This window comes from Mesoplodon densirostris, chromosome 10 (genome assembly GCF_025265405.1).
Source record: "Mesoplodon densirostris isolate mMesDen1 chromosome 10, mMesDen1 primary haplotype, whole genome shotgun sequence".
Taxonomy (NCBI): Eukaryota; Metazoa; Chordata; class Mammalia; order Artiodactyla; family Ziphiidae; genus Mesoplodon; species Mesoplodon densirostris.
The window spans coordinates 39,776,917-39,791,067 of record NC_082670.1 but is presented as its reverse complement, the minus strand read 5'-3'; the positions used below and the strand labels follow the sequence as shown (position 1 = coordinate 39,791,067).

The 14,151-nt window shown below is 41.6% G+C and overlaps 1 protein-coding gene and 1 pseudogene across 2 annotated transcripts in view; both read right to left on the bottom strand.

The window, feature by feature from the left end:
• Positions 1–14,151, bottom strand: part of ILRUN (inflammation and lipid regulator with UBA-like and NBR1-like domains) — a 119,372-nt gene that overhangs the window by 47,810 nt on the left and 57,411 nt on the right. The gene's annotated exons all lie outside the window — the stretch shown is intronic.
• On the bottom strand, positions 11,242–11,951 carry LOC132497245 (lysosomal-associated transmembrane protein 4B-like; annotated as a pseudogene).

Here is a 14,151-nt window from a genome sequence, read left to right as displayed (position 1 = left end):
GCCCGTGCACCAAGAGCCCGTGCTCCGCAACAAGAGAAGCCACCACAATGAGAAGCCCACTCACTGCAACGAAGAGTAGCCCCTGCTCGCTGCAACTAGAGAAAGCTCACGTGCAGCAAGGAAGACCCAATGCAGCCAAAAATAAATAATTAAAAAAAAGAAAGGGCTTCCCTGGTGGCGCAGTGGTTGAGAGTCCGCCTGCTGATGCAGGGGACACGGGTTCGTGCCCCGGTCTGGGAGGATCCCACATGCCGCAGAGCAGCTGGGCCCGTGGGCCATGGTCCGGAGCCTGTGCTCCGCAGTGGGAGAGGCCACGGCAGCGAGAGGCCCGCGTACCACCAAAAAAAAAAAAAAAAAAAAGAACTCTCCAGGCCCAGAAGGTTTCAGTAGCAAATTCTTTAGAGGATGGCCACTAATTCTACACAATTTGTTACAGAAAACAAAAAAAATTGGTACAACATACCAGAGTTTACAGAGCTGCAGGCCACTAGCCACATGTAGCTACTGAGTGCTTGAAGTGGAACTACAGCCACACGTTGAAATGATACTATTTGGGCTATACCAAGTTAAATAAAATGTATTATTAAATGTTCTTTAAAGTCTTAGTAAGACTTAGGTCAGATAAGGTCTGCTTTCCTATTCACTTCTGATTTCTAAATACAAAAGACAATTGTAAAACTAAAAAAGGAAAAAATGACTTTGAAGTGGCTACTAAGCCAAAGCCTGACTCACTGTAGAATTCAATTACTTTCAAGACCATCTCAAAACAAAGTACAAGCAAAACTCTTAGAAATCATAAGAGGAAACTGGAAGGACACTGATCACAACCAAGTAAAATCCAGAGGCTCAAAGCATTCCTACCTGGAGCCAAATGTCTGACATTGACGTTCTCTTTGTAAAGAAAGGAAACCATAAGCTCTTTAAAGTTAAAAGGACAAAAATTAAGAGGGTTTTTTAAAAAGAGATTTTTTTTCAAGATAAAGATTACAGAATGAACTAATTTCTAAGTGATAAATATCTTTGCCATTCCAAGGAAAAACTCATTAGAGCACTGTGCGGCTAATGTCAAAGCATCATTACAGGAAGAGAATGGAATTTGCTTTTCAGTAAAAAGATACCCTCTTCAAAAATTCCTACAGTTAACTGCAAGACTAATAGGAGGTTTTTGTGTTTTTTTTAAATTTTTATTTATTTATTTATTTATGGCTGTGTTGGGTCTTCGTTTCTGTGCGAGGGCTTTCTCTAGGTGCGGCAAGTGGGGGCCACTCTTCATCGCAGTGCGCGGGCCTCTCACTATCACAGCCTCTCTTGTTGCGGAGCACAGGCTCCAGATGTGCAGGTTCAGTAATTGTGGCTCACGGGCCTAGTTGCTCTGCGGCACGCGGGATCTTCCCAGACCAGGGCTCGAACCCGTGTCCCCTGCATTGGCAGGCAGATTCTCAACCACTGCGCCACCAGGGAAGCCCCTAATAGGAGGTTTTAAAAAATAAAATAACAGCTACATTTCGAGCAATAATTAAAGAATATAAAGTGCATCATAAAACTTAAGATACCAGATAAAGCTTAAAAGCCCTATACTTCAATTACTTTAGACACTAATCACCATTCTGTTAAAAAAAAAAAACACATATTTTTCAGTAGTTATATAGCCCCCACACCCACAGTTTTGTTTTCTGTGGTTTCAGTTACCCAAGGCCAACCTCAATCTGAAAATACTAAATGGAAAATTCCAGAAATACACAATTCATAAGTTTTAAGCTGCACACCATTCTAAGTGGTGTGATGAAATCTCATGCCTTCCCACTCCATCCCACCCAGAACCCCCAACCATCGACATCATCTGCTCCTGATATCCAACCATTCACATTGTCATGGCTTGATGATCCAGGATCACCCAAAGCAAATGATCTTCCTTGTAGGTATTTTATCATCTCACGTCATCACAAGAAGGGTGAATATAAACAATAAAATATTTTGAGAGAGAGAGACAGAAGGAGAGAGGGAGGGAGAAGACCACATTCACATAACTCTTATTACAGCATATTGTTATAACTGCTCTATTTTATTATTAGTTATTGTTAATCTCTTATTGTGTCTAATTTATAAATTAAACTTTATCATAGGTATGTATGTGCAGGAAAAACCACAGTATATATGGGGTTCATCACTATCCGTGGTTTCAGGCATCCACTGGGGGTCTTGAAATGTTCCCCCAAGGACAAGGGGGGGGACTGCTGTACTGATTACTTAGATATTTACCATGATTTGAATAGAAAGCAATTATGCTTGCTTCCTGATTTTATAAGAGACATGTTGTGGTCTCTTTCAGTGGCAAGGGTACACAACAGCACTTATTAAAAATTCCCATCACATAACAATTCAGTAAAACCTTAAGAATTACTCATCTGAAACAATTTCAGCATATATGTAAACATTTTTTCTGACGGGGAAATGGACATATCTCCTCCATTGTAAGTCTTACTTTTCACCTCATTTTTAATATTTCTGAAATCAAAATGCATCATATGATCAAATATGTTCATTTAATATGATAATGCTCTTCCCTTCTCCTCACAAGAAAAGTCATTAATCCAATGATGCACAGTAAAATTACTGTCACATAAGTGAGGAGGGGCAAGATGGCGGAAGAGTAAGACGCGGAGATCACCTTCCTCCCCACAGATACATCAGAAATACACCTACACGTGGAACAACTCCTACAGAACACCCACTGAACGCTGGCAGAAGACCTCAGACCTCCCAAAAGGCAAGAAACCCCCCAAGTACCTGGGTAGGGCAAAAGAAAAAAGAATAAATAGAGACAAAAGAATAGGGATGGGACCTACACCAGTGGGAGGGAGCTGTGAAGGAGGAAAGGTTTCCACACACTAGGAAGCCCTTTGCAGGCAGAGACTGTGGGTGGCGGACTGGGGGAGCTTCGGAATCACGAAGGAGAGCACAGCAATAGAGGTGCGGAGGGCAAAGCAGAGAGATTCCTGCACAGGGTATCGGTGCCGACCAGCACTCACCAGCCCGAGACGCTTGTCTGCTCACCCGCTGGGGCGGGCGGGGCTGGGAGCTGAGGCTCGGTCTTCAGTGGGATGCAGGGAGAGGACTGGGGTTGGCTGCGTGAACACAGCCTGAAGGGGTTAGTGCACCACGGCTAGCCGGGAGGGAGTCTGGGAAAAAGTCTGGACCTGCCGAAGAGGCAAGAGACTTTTTCTTCCCTCTTTGTTACCTGGTGCGCGAGGAGAGGGGATTAAGAGCGCTGCTTAAAGGAGCTTCAGAGATGGGCGGGCGCGAGCCACGGCTATCAGCGCGGACCCTAGAGACGGGTATGAGACGCTAAGGCCAATGCTGCCGTCACCAAGAAGCCTGTGTGGGAGCACAGGTCACTATTCACACCTCCCCTCCCAGGAGCCTGTGCAGCCCGCCACTGCCAGCGTCCTGTGATGCAGGGACGGCTTCCCTGGGAGAACGCACGGCACGCCTCAGGCTGATGCAACGTCACGCTGGCCTCTGCCGCTGCAGGCTCGCCCTGCATCTGTGCCCCTCCCTCCCCACTGGCCTGAGTGAGCCAGAGCCCCCTAATCAGCTGCTCCTTTAACCCCGTCCTGTCTGAGCGAAGAACAGACGCCCTCCGGCGACCTACATGCAGAGGCGGGGCCAAATCCAAAGCTGAACCCCGGGAGCTGTGCCAACAAAGCAGAGAAAGGGAAATTTCTCCCAGCAGCCTCAGGAGCAGCGGATTAAATCTCCACAATCAACTTGATGTACCCTGCATCGGTGGAATACCTGAAAAGACAACGAATCATCCCAAACTGAGGAGGTGGACTTTGAGAGCAAGATATATTATTTTTTCCCCTTTTCCTCTTTTTGTGAGTGTGTATGTGTATGCTTCTGTGTGAAATTTTCTGTGTATAGCTTTGCTTTCACCATTTGTCCTAGGGTTCTGTCCGTCCGTTTTTGTTTTTATAAAAAAATTTTTTTCTTAATAATTTTTATTTTAATAACTTTAACTAAATTTTATTTTATCCCCTTCCTTCCTTCCTTCCTTCTTTCCTTCCTCCCTCCCTCCCTCTCTCTCTTTCTTTCTTTCTTTCTTTCTACTTTTTCTCCCTTTTATTCCGAGCTGTGTGGATGAAAGGCTCTTGGTGCTGCAGCCAGGAGTCAGTGCTCTGCCTCTGAGGTGGGAGAGCCAACTTCAGGACACTGGTCCACAAGAGGCCTCCCAGCTCCACGTAATACCAAATGGCGAAAATCTCCCAGAGATCTCCATCTCAACACCAACACCCAGCTTCACTCAACGACCAGCAAGCTACAGTGCTGGACACCCTATGCCAAACAACTAGCAAGACAGGAACACAACGCCACCCATTAGCAGAGAGGCTGCTTAAAATCATAATAAGGCCACAGACACCCCAAAACACACCACCAGACGTGGACCTGCTCACCAGAAAGACAAGTTCCAGCCTCATCCACCAGAACACAGGCACTAGTCCCCTCCACTAGGAAGCCTACACAACACACTGAACCAACTTTAGCCACTGGGGACAGACACCAAAAACAACGGATACTACAAACATGCAGCCCGCAAAAAGGAGACCCCAAACACAGTAAGATAAGCAAAATGAGAAGACAGAAAAACACACAGCAGATGAAGGAGCAAGATAAAAACCCACCAGACTTAACAAATGAAGAGAACCAGGCAGTCTACCTGAAAAGGAATTCAGAATAATGATAGTAAAGATGATCCAAAATCTTGGAAATAGAATAGACAAAATGCAAGAAACAGTTAACAAGGACCTAGAAGAACTAAAGAGGAAACAAGCAACAATGAACAACACAATAGATGAAAGTAAAAATACTCTAGAAGGGATCAATAGCAGAATAACTGAGGCAGAAGAACGGATAAGTGACCTGGAAGATAAAATAGTGGAAATAACTACTGCAGAGGAGAATAAAGAAAAAAGAATGAAAAGAACTGAGGACACTCTCAGAGACATCTGGGACAACACTAAACACACCAACATTCGAATTATAAGGGTTCCAGAAGAAGAAGAGAAAAATAAAGGGACTGAGAAAATATTGGAAGAGATTATAGTTGAAAACTTCCCTAATATGGGAAAGGAAATAGTTAATCAAGTCCAGGAAGAACAGAGAGTCCCATACAGGATAAATCCAAGGAGAAACACGCCAAGACACATATTAATCAAACTATCAAAAATTAAGTACAAAGAAAACATATTAAGAGCAGCAAGGGAAAAACAACAAATAACACACAAGGGAATCCCCATAAGGTTAACAGCTGATCTTTCAGCAGAAACTCTGCAAGCCAGAAGGGAGTGGCAGGACATATTTAAAGTGATGAAGGAGAAAAACCTACAACCAAGATTACTCTACCCAGCAAGGATCTCATTCAGATCTGATGGAGAAATTAAAACATTTACAGACAAGGAAAAGCTGAGAGAGTTCAGCACCACCAAACCAGCTTTACAACAAATGCTGAAGGAACTTCTCTAGGCAAGAAACATAAGAGAAGGAAAAGACCTACAATAACAAACCCAAAACAATTAAGAAAATGGGAATAGGAACATACATATCGATAATTAACTTAAATGTAAATGGATTAAATGCTCCCATCAAAAGACAGAGACTGGTTGAATGGATACAAAAACAAGACCCATATATATGCTGTCCACAAGAGACCCACTTCAGACCTAGGGACACATACAGACTGAATGTGAGGGGATGGAAAAAGATATTCCATGCAAATGGACATCAAAAGAAAGCTGGAATAGCAATTCTCATATCAGAAAACATAGACTTTAAAATAAAGACTATTATGAGAGACAAAGAAGGACACTACATAATGATCAAGGGATCGATCCAAGAAGAAGATATTACAACTGTAAATATTTATGCACCCAACACAAGAGCACCTCAATACATAAGGCAAATACTAACAGCCATAAAAGGGGAAATCGACAGTAACACATTCATAGCAGGGGACTTTAACACCCCACTTTCACCAATGGACAGATCATCCAAAATGAAAATAAATAAGGAAACACAAGCTTCAAATGATACATTGAACAAGATGGACTTAATTGATATTTATAGGACATTCCATCCAAAAACAACAGAATACACATTGTTCTCAAGTGCCCATGGAACATTCTCCAAGATAGATCATATCTTGGATCACAAATCAAGCCTTGGTAAATTTAAGATAATTGAAATCGTATCAAGTATCTTTTCCAACCACTGTGCTATGAGACTAGATATCAATTACAGGAAAAGATCTGTAAAAAGTACAAACACATGGAGGCTAAACAATACACTACTTAATAACAAAGTGATCACTGAAGAAATCAAAGAGGAAATCAAAAAATATCTAGAAACAAATGACAATGGAGACACGACGACCCAAAACCTATGGGATGCAGCAAAAGCAGTTCTAAGAGGGAAGTTTATAGCAATACAATCCCACCTTAAGAAACAGGAAACATCTCGAGTAAACAACCTGACCCTGCACCTAAAGCAATCAGAGAAAGAAAAACAAAAAAAACCCCCAAAGTTAGCAGAAGGAAAGAAATCATAAAGATCAGATCAGAAATAAATGAAAAAGAAATGAAGGAAAGGATAGCAAAGATCAATAAAACTAAAAGCTGGTTCTTTGAGAAGATAAACAAAATTGATAAACCATTAGCCAGACTCATCAAGAAAAAAAGGGAGAAGACTCAAATCAATAAAATTAGAAATGAAAAAGGAGAAGTAACAACTGACACTGCAGAAATACAAAAGATCGTGAGAGATTACCACAAGCAACTCTATGCCAATAAAATGGACAACCTGGAAGAAATGGACAAATTCTTAGAAATGCACAACCTGCCAAGACTGAATCAGGAAGAAATAGAAAACATGAACAGACCAATCACAAGCACTGAAATTGAAACTGTGATTAAAAATCTTCCAACAAACAAAAGCCCAGGACCAGATGGCTTCACAGGCAAATTCTATCAAACATTTAGAGAAGAGCTAACACCTATCCTTCTCAAAACTCTTCCAAAATACAGCAGAGGGAGGAACACTCTCAAACTCATTCTACGAGGCCACCATCACCCTGATGCCAAAACCAGACAAGGATGTCACAAAGAAAGAAAACTACAGGCCAATATCACTGATGAACATACATGCAAAAATCCTCAGCAAAATACTAGCAAACAGAACCCAACAGCACATTAAAAGGATCATACACCATGATCAAGTGAGGTTTATTCCAGGAATGCAAGGATTCTTCAATATACGCAAATCAATCAACGTGATACACCATATTAACAAACTGAAGGAGAAAAACCATATGATCATCTCAATAGATGCAGAGAAAGCTTTCGACAAAATTCAACACCCATTTATGATAAAAACCCTGCAGAAAGTAGGCATGGGGGAACTTTCCTCAACATAATAAAGGCCATATATGACAAAGCCACAGCCAACGTCGTGCTCAATGGTGAAAAACTGAAACCATTTCAGTTCCATAAGATCAGGAACAAGACAAGGTTGCCCACTCTCACCACTCTTATTCAACATAGTTTTGGAAGTTTTAGCCACAGCAATCAGAAGAAAGGAAATAAAAGGAATCCAAATCAGAAAAGAAGAACTAAAGCTGTCACTGTTTACAGATGACATGATACTATACATAGAGAATCCTAAAGATGCTACCAGAAAACCACTAGAGCTAATCAATGAATTTGGTAAAGCAGCAGGATACAAAATTAATGCACAGAAATCTCTGGCATTCCTACACACTAAGGATGAAAAATCTGAAAGTGACATCAAGAAAACACTCCCATTTACCACTGCAACAAAAAGAATAAAATATCTAGGAATACAGCTACCTAAGGAGACAAAAGACCTGTATGCAGAAAATTATAAGACACTGATGAAAGAAATTAAAGATGATACAAATAGATGGAGAGATATACCATGTTCCTGGATTGGAAGAATCAACATTGTGAAAATGACTCTACTACCCAAAGCAATCTACAGATTCAATGCAATCCCTATCAAACTACCAATGGCATCTTTCAAAGAACTAGAACAAAAAATTTCACAATTTGTATAGAAACACAAAAGGCCCCGAAGAGCCAAAGCAATCTTGAGAACGAAAAATGGAGCTGGAGGAATCAGGCTCCCTGACTTCAGACTATACTACAAAGCTACAGTAATCAAGACAGTATGGTACTGGCACAAAAACAGAAATATAGATCAATGGAACAGGATAGAAAGACCAGAGATAAACCCACGCACATATGGTCACCTTATCTTTGATAAAGGAGGCAAGAATGTACAGTGGAGAAAGGACAGCCTCTTCAATGAGTGGTGCTGGGGGCTTCCCTGGTGGCGCAGTGGTTGAGAGTCCGCCTGCTGATGCAGGGGACACGGGTTCGTGCCCCGGTCCACGAAGATCCCACATGCCGCAGAGCGGCTGGGCCCGTGAGCCATGGCCGCTCAGCCTGCGCGTCCGGAGCCTGGGCTCCGCAACGGGAGAGGCCACAACAGTGAGAGGCCCGTGTACCGCAAAAAAAAATAATAATTATTATAATAAGTGGTGCTGGGAAAACTGGACAGGGACATGTAAAAGTATGAGATTAGAACACTCCCTAACACCATACACAAAAATAAGCTCAAAATGGATTAAAGACCTAAATGTAAGGCCAGAAACTATCAAACTATTAGAGGAAAACAGAGGCAGAACACTCTACAACATAAATCACAGCAAGATCCTTTCTGACCCACCTCTTAGAGAAATGGAAATAAAAACAAAAATAAACAAATGGGACCTAATGAAACTTAAAAGCTTTTGCACAGCAAAGGAAACCATAAACAAGACGAAATGACAACCCTCAGAATGGGAGAAAATATTTGTAAACGAAGCAACTCACAGAGGGTTAATCTTCAAAATATACAAGCAGCTCATGCAGCTCAATATAAAAAAAAACAAACAACCCAATCCAAAAATGGGCAGAAGACCTAAATAGACATTTCTCCAAAGAAGATATACAGATTGCCAACAAACACATGAAAGAATGCTCAACATCATTAATCATTAGAGAAATGCAAATCAAAACTACAACGGTCAGAATGGCCATCATCAAAAAATCTAGAAACAATAAATGCTGGAGAGGGTGTGGAGAAAAGGGAACACTCTTGCACTGCTGGTGGGAATGTGAATTGGTACAGCCACTATGGACAAGAGTATGGAGGTTCCTTAAAAAACTACAAATAGAACTACCATATGACCCAGCAATCCCACTACTGGGCATATACCCAGAGAAAACCATAATTCAAAAAGAGTCATGTACCAAGATGTTCATTGCAGCTCTATTCACAATAGCCAGGAGATGGAAGCAACCTAAGTGTCCATCATCGGATGAATGGATAAAGAAGATGTGGCACATATATACAATGGAATATTACTCAGCCATAAAAAGAAACGAAATTGAGTTATCTGTAGTGAGGTGGATGGACCTAGAGTCTGTCATACAGAGTGAAGTAAGTCAGAAAGAAAAAGACAAATACTGTATGCTAACACATATATATGGAATTTAAGAAAAATAATGTCATGAAGAACCTAGGGGTAAGACGGGAATAAAGTCACAGACCTACTAGAGAATGGACTTGAGGATATGGGGAGGGGGAAGGGTAAGCTGTGACAAAGTGAGAGAGTGGTATGGACGTATATACACTACCAAACGTAAAATAGATAGCTAGTGGGAAGCAGCTATATAGCACAGGGAGATCAGCTCAGCGCTTTGTGACCACCTAGAGGGGTGGGATAGGGAGGGTGGGAGGGAGGGAGACGCAAGAGGGAAGAGATATGGGAACATATGTATATGTATAACTGATTCACTTTGCTATAAAGAAGAAACTAACACACCATTGTAAAGCAATTATACTCCAATAAAGATGTTAAAAAAAATCAAAGCAGTACAGGAAGTTTTATGTGTTTATGTTTTACTATGATAGGGATATACTCTCTACATAACGAAACACTTTTAAACTAGATTCTACCTAAGCTATAGCCCTTACCAATGCACACACACACATAAGTTAAGAATTATATATATCTATTTTTTTCTTGGATGTGGGCAAATCTCACTTTAATTCCAAATGACTTCATTTACAGCACATTCAATAATGAACAAACAGGAGAGGTGTGACTTCTGAACATATGAATATATAAAAGTCCCTTGAAATTCAGGTAGTCAAGATAAGGGCATTTTACAAGGAAAGCACCCTGACCACGTCTGATTTTTCTGAAGACTGTTTTACACTCATTTTAAAAGATGATGAGACATACTCAGAAGTTCAAAGTAGTAGGATGTGCCTTGCAGGGAGAGAAGAAAACCTTTTTTCAGATTGTTGGGTAAATACATTTCAGCAATTCCACTTGACAAAGGCTGATGGATGTCCTCCCTGAGTCAGGCTAGGGCAGAACACTTAGTGAAAGGGGGCTCTGAGCAGGGATGGGAAACTGGGAGAAAGGGAGAACCTGATACCACACAGTACCAACCAGTTCCCCTCTAACACGCCACGCCGTGACCCCAGACATGGGTGTACAAGAGCAGCCACCGGGGTGGCAACTGACTGTCCTCACTGCCAGGAATCGACAAAGGGTTTCAATTTGGCCCATGGACAAAATCCTTGACCAGCAAACTCAAATTGTCACTGAATTTAAATCATAAAGGATCTAAGGAAATTCTTGTTTTATGTATATGTATATATGGACTCCTTACACGATTAACATTCCTCTTCTCCTAAGGTTTGTTCTACAAACTGGAATGGTCTAAGCATCATATAATTTTGATTTTATTTTACGTGTTCAAAAGAGAAAGGAGGGAACGGAGAGAAAAGTGTCATAAATTCTTCAACTCTGGGGCTCAGCACGTACAACAGCCTCCTCAGACAAAAGGTTCATCCGGATTGTTGGGTAGTTTCAATGCTGAGCGAAGACTAGGGGAGCCCACCGCACCCCCCACAGAAAGAATTCTACAGTTACTCTATCACGGTGCTCTAGCTAAAGTATAGATTTCAAACTACAGTTTCAACTTAACATCTAAAATTTTAAACTGTAGCATTTCAGCAACAAATAAGCTCAGAAGCTCATCTCAGAAGTACAATTAAAGACCTATTGCCCTGATGTATGAAAGTCAAGCTGTCACTCTCAGCTACACCCTACTTCCAGGCTTCGGCAGACACGTAAGGTGGTGGCGGCTCCTTGGCGGCACCATTCACAGTGGCATCATCATACGGGGGTGCATAGCACCGTAGTGTCATAGCTGGTAACAGAGGCCAGGACATCGGAGGAGTTCCTGCCGCTGATGAATCGGTAGCAGTTCCAAACACAGCTAATCAAGTAACCCTTAAAAGTAAAGATAATGCTGATAAACAGAATAATAATAAAGACCAAACAAGGTAGGATTCACTGACATGATATCATCTTTGTAAGGAAAATCAGGAGGCAGCTGTCGTATGTATTCCTGGATGGAGTTTGGATAAACAAGCACCGTGACTGCAACCAAGGTGTTCAGGGCAAAATCAAAGATCTGGTAACAGAAGAAAGGGATGATCCAGGCCGCGTGTTGCTTGTATGCTCCATAAGTAGCCACTGCACAGATCAGGATCATGAGAAGAGGAACTGCAATAGCAATGCACATGCTGGCATCATCCATGAACTCAAAGTCACCTCCGAGTTCAAAACTTGAAAAGTGATACTGATCTGGATCAGCCAGGGTGCTCAACAGAAGCAGCAGTACCACGGCATTGATGATCAGGTACCAGACGCCAAGCAGGATGGTGCCGGTGCAGACATGGCAGCACAGGCAGAAGCTGTTGGAGTAGAACCGCGTCCAGGGGACCACTATCTTCATCGCTCAGGCCGCTGGCGCAGCAGCGCGAGAGCGCGCCCAAGTTTGCAGGAGCTTCAGCCGCATTGGTCCAAGCCCGCCGCGTGGCTGCTGCCGCCTCCTCAGCCACTCCTGCTCACGCTCCCAACCCCGCAAGCTGCCCGCCAGCCCTTGCTCCGCACCTCCCCCAAGAGCTCTGAGCAGTTGCCTCGAAGAATTATATTTTTTAAAAAGCAATTATGCCTAAATATTTACTTTTTAAATGGTCAGTGGTTTTACAACAATTTATTTTCTGTTTAACAATAAGTATATGGATGTTAATAAAGAATTAAATTTGGTTAAAAATTTTTAAGGAACTGTCGATCCTTAAATTCAGAATCCTTGGAACCTAATATTCCAGATCAAAGACATTTCCGTTATCAAAATGGCTCTGGCTACCATAAGAAAAAAGATGCTGCTTTGAAATTATATTTTTGCACTTCTACCAAACCCTTATATATTTGGTCTACTGAGAAATAATACAACTAATTATAAAGGAAACAGTGTTAGCACAAACAGTTCACATTAAAACTACTCACATTACAATTTCCAAGTAGTTAAAACATTTGATGCTTCGTACCTAGACATACAAATATTTTATTTACTACACTTTGAAGATCTATCACTGTTTCACCTGATCTCTTGATTTCCACACTTCATAGAGGTTCAGGACCACATGACTGCATTTTAGAGATTAATCTGAACAGTAGAGCCACTTCACACTGCCTGTGACTCCTGAGGAACTACCTGGACACAACCACCAAACAAATGACCACTTGGTGTCAGTACAACCAACTGGATTGTACAAACCTGCAGGCTTCCTTCTCTGAAGCCAAAATAGCCCATCGCCTTTTAAACTTAATGTACACCTTGTAATGTAAACATATTTAAGGATTTTGGATCTCATTTACATATTGAAATGTCCCTTCTAAAAACACTTCCCATACATATCACAATCAGCTTAGGATAGCATTTCTCTCACCAAAAAAGAAATCTGTTATTTTCAAGGGGTACTCCTATTTCTGATACTGGAGGAATGTAGAGATCAGAACTGAAACAGAGAGTATCTTTTTTTTTTTTTTTTAAGAGATTAAGAATTTTTTTTAAATTTTCATTTTACACAGCAGGTTCTTATTAGTTATCCATTTTATACATATCAGTGTATACATATCAATCCCAATCTCCGAATTCATCCCACCCCCACCACCACTTTCCCCCCCTTGGTGCCCATATGTTTGTTCTCTACATCTGTGTCTCAATTTCTGCCCGGTAAACCGGTTCATCTGTACCATTTTTCTAGGTACCACATACATGCGTTAATATACGGTATTTGTTTTTCTCTATCTGACTTCACTCTGTATGACAGTCTCTAGATTCATCCACATCTCTACAAATGACCCAAGTTCGTTCCCTTTTATGGCTAAGCAATACTCCATTGTATGTATGTACTATACCCTCTTTATCCATTTGTCTGTTGAGGGGCATTTAGGTTGGTTCCATTACCTGGCTATTGTAAATAGTGCTGCAATGAATATTGGGGTATATGTGTCTTTTTGAATTATGGTTTTCTCTGGGTATATGCCCAGTAGTGGGACTGCTGAGTCATATGGTAATTCTAGTTTTAGTTTTTTAAGAAACCTCCATACTGTTCTCCATAGTGGCTGTATCAATTTACATTCCCACCAACAGTGCGAGAGGGTTCCCTTTACTCCACTCCCTCTCCAGCATTTGTTGTTTGTAGATTTTCTGATGATGCCTATTCTAACTGGTGTGAGGTGATACTTCACTGCAGTTTTGATTTGCATTTCTCTAATAATTAGTGATGTTGAGCAGCTTTTCATGTGCTTCTTGGCTATCTATATGTCTTCTTGGAGAAATGTCTATTTAGGTCTTCTGCCCTTTTTAAAAATTAATTAATTAATTAATTAATTAATTAATTAATTCTTTAATTCTTTATTTTTGGCTGTGTTGGGTCGTTTCTGTGCGTGGGCTTTCTCTAGTTGCAGCGAGTGGGGGCCACTCTTCATTGCGGTGCACTGGCCTCTCACTGTCGCGGCCTCTCTTGTTGTGGAGCACAGGCTCCAGAAGTGCAGGCTCAGTAGTTGTGGCTCACGGGCCTAGTTGCTCTGGGGCATGTGGGATCTTCCCAGACCAGGGCTCAAACCCATGTCCCTGCATTGGCAGGCAGATTCTCAACCAC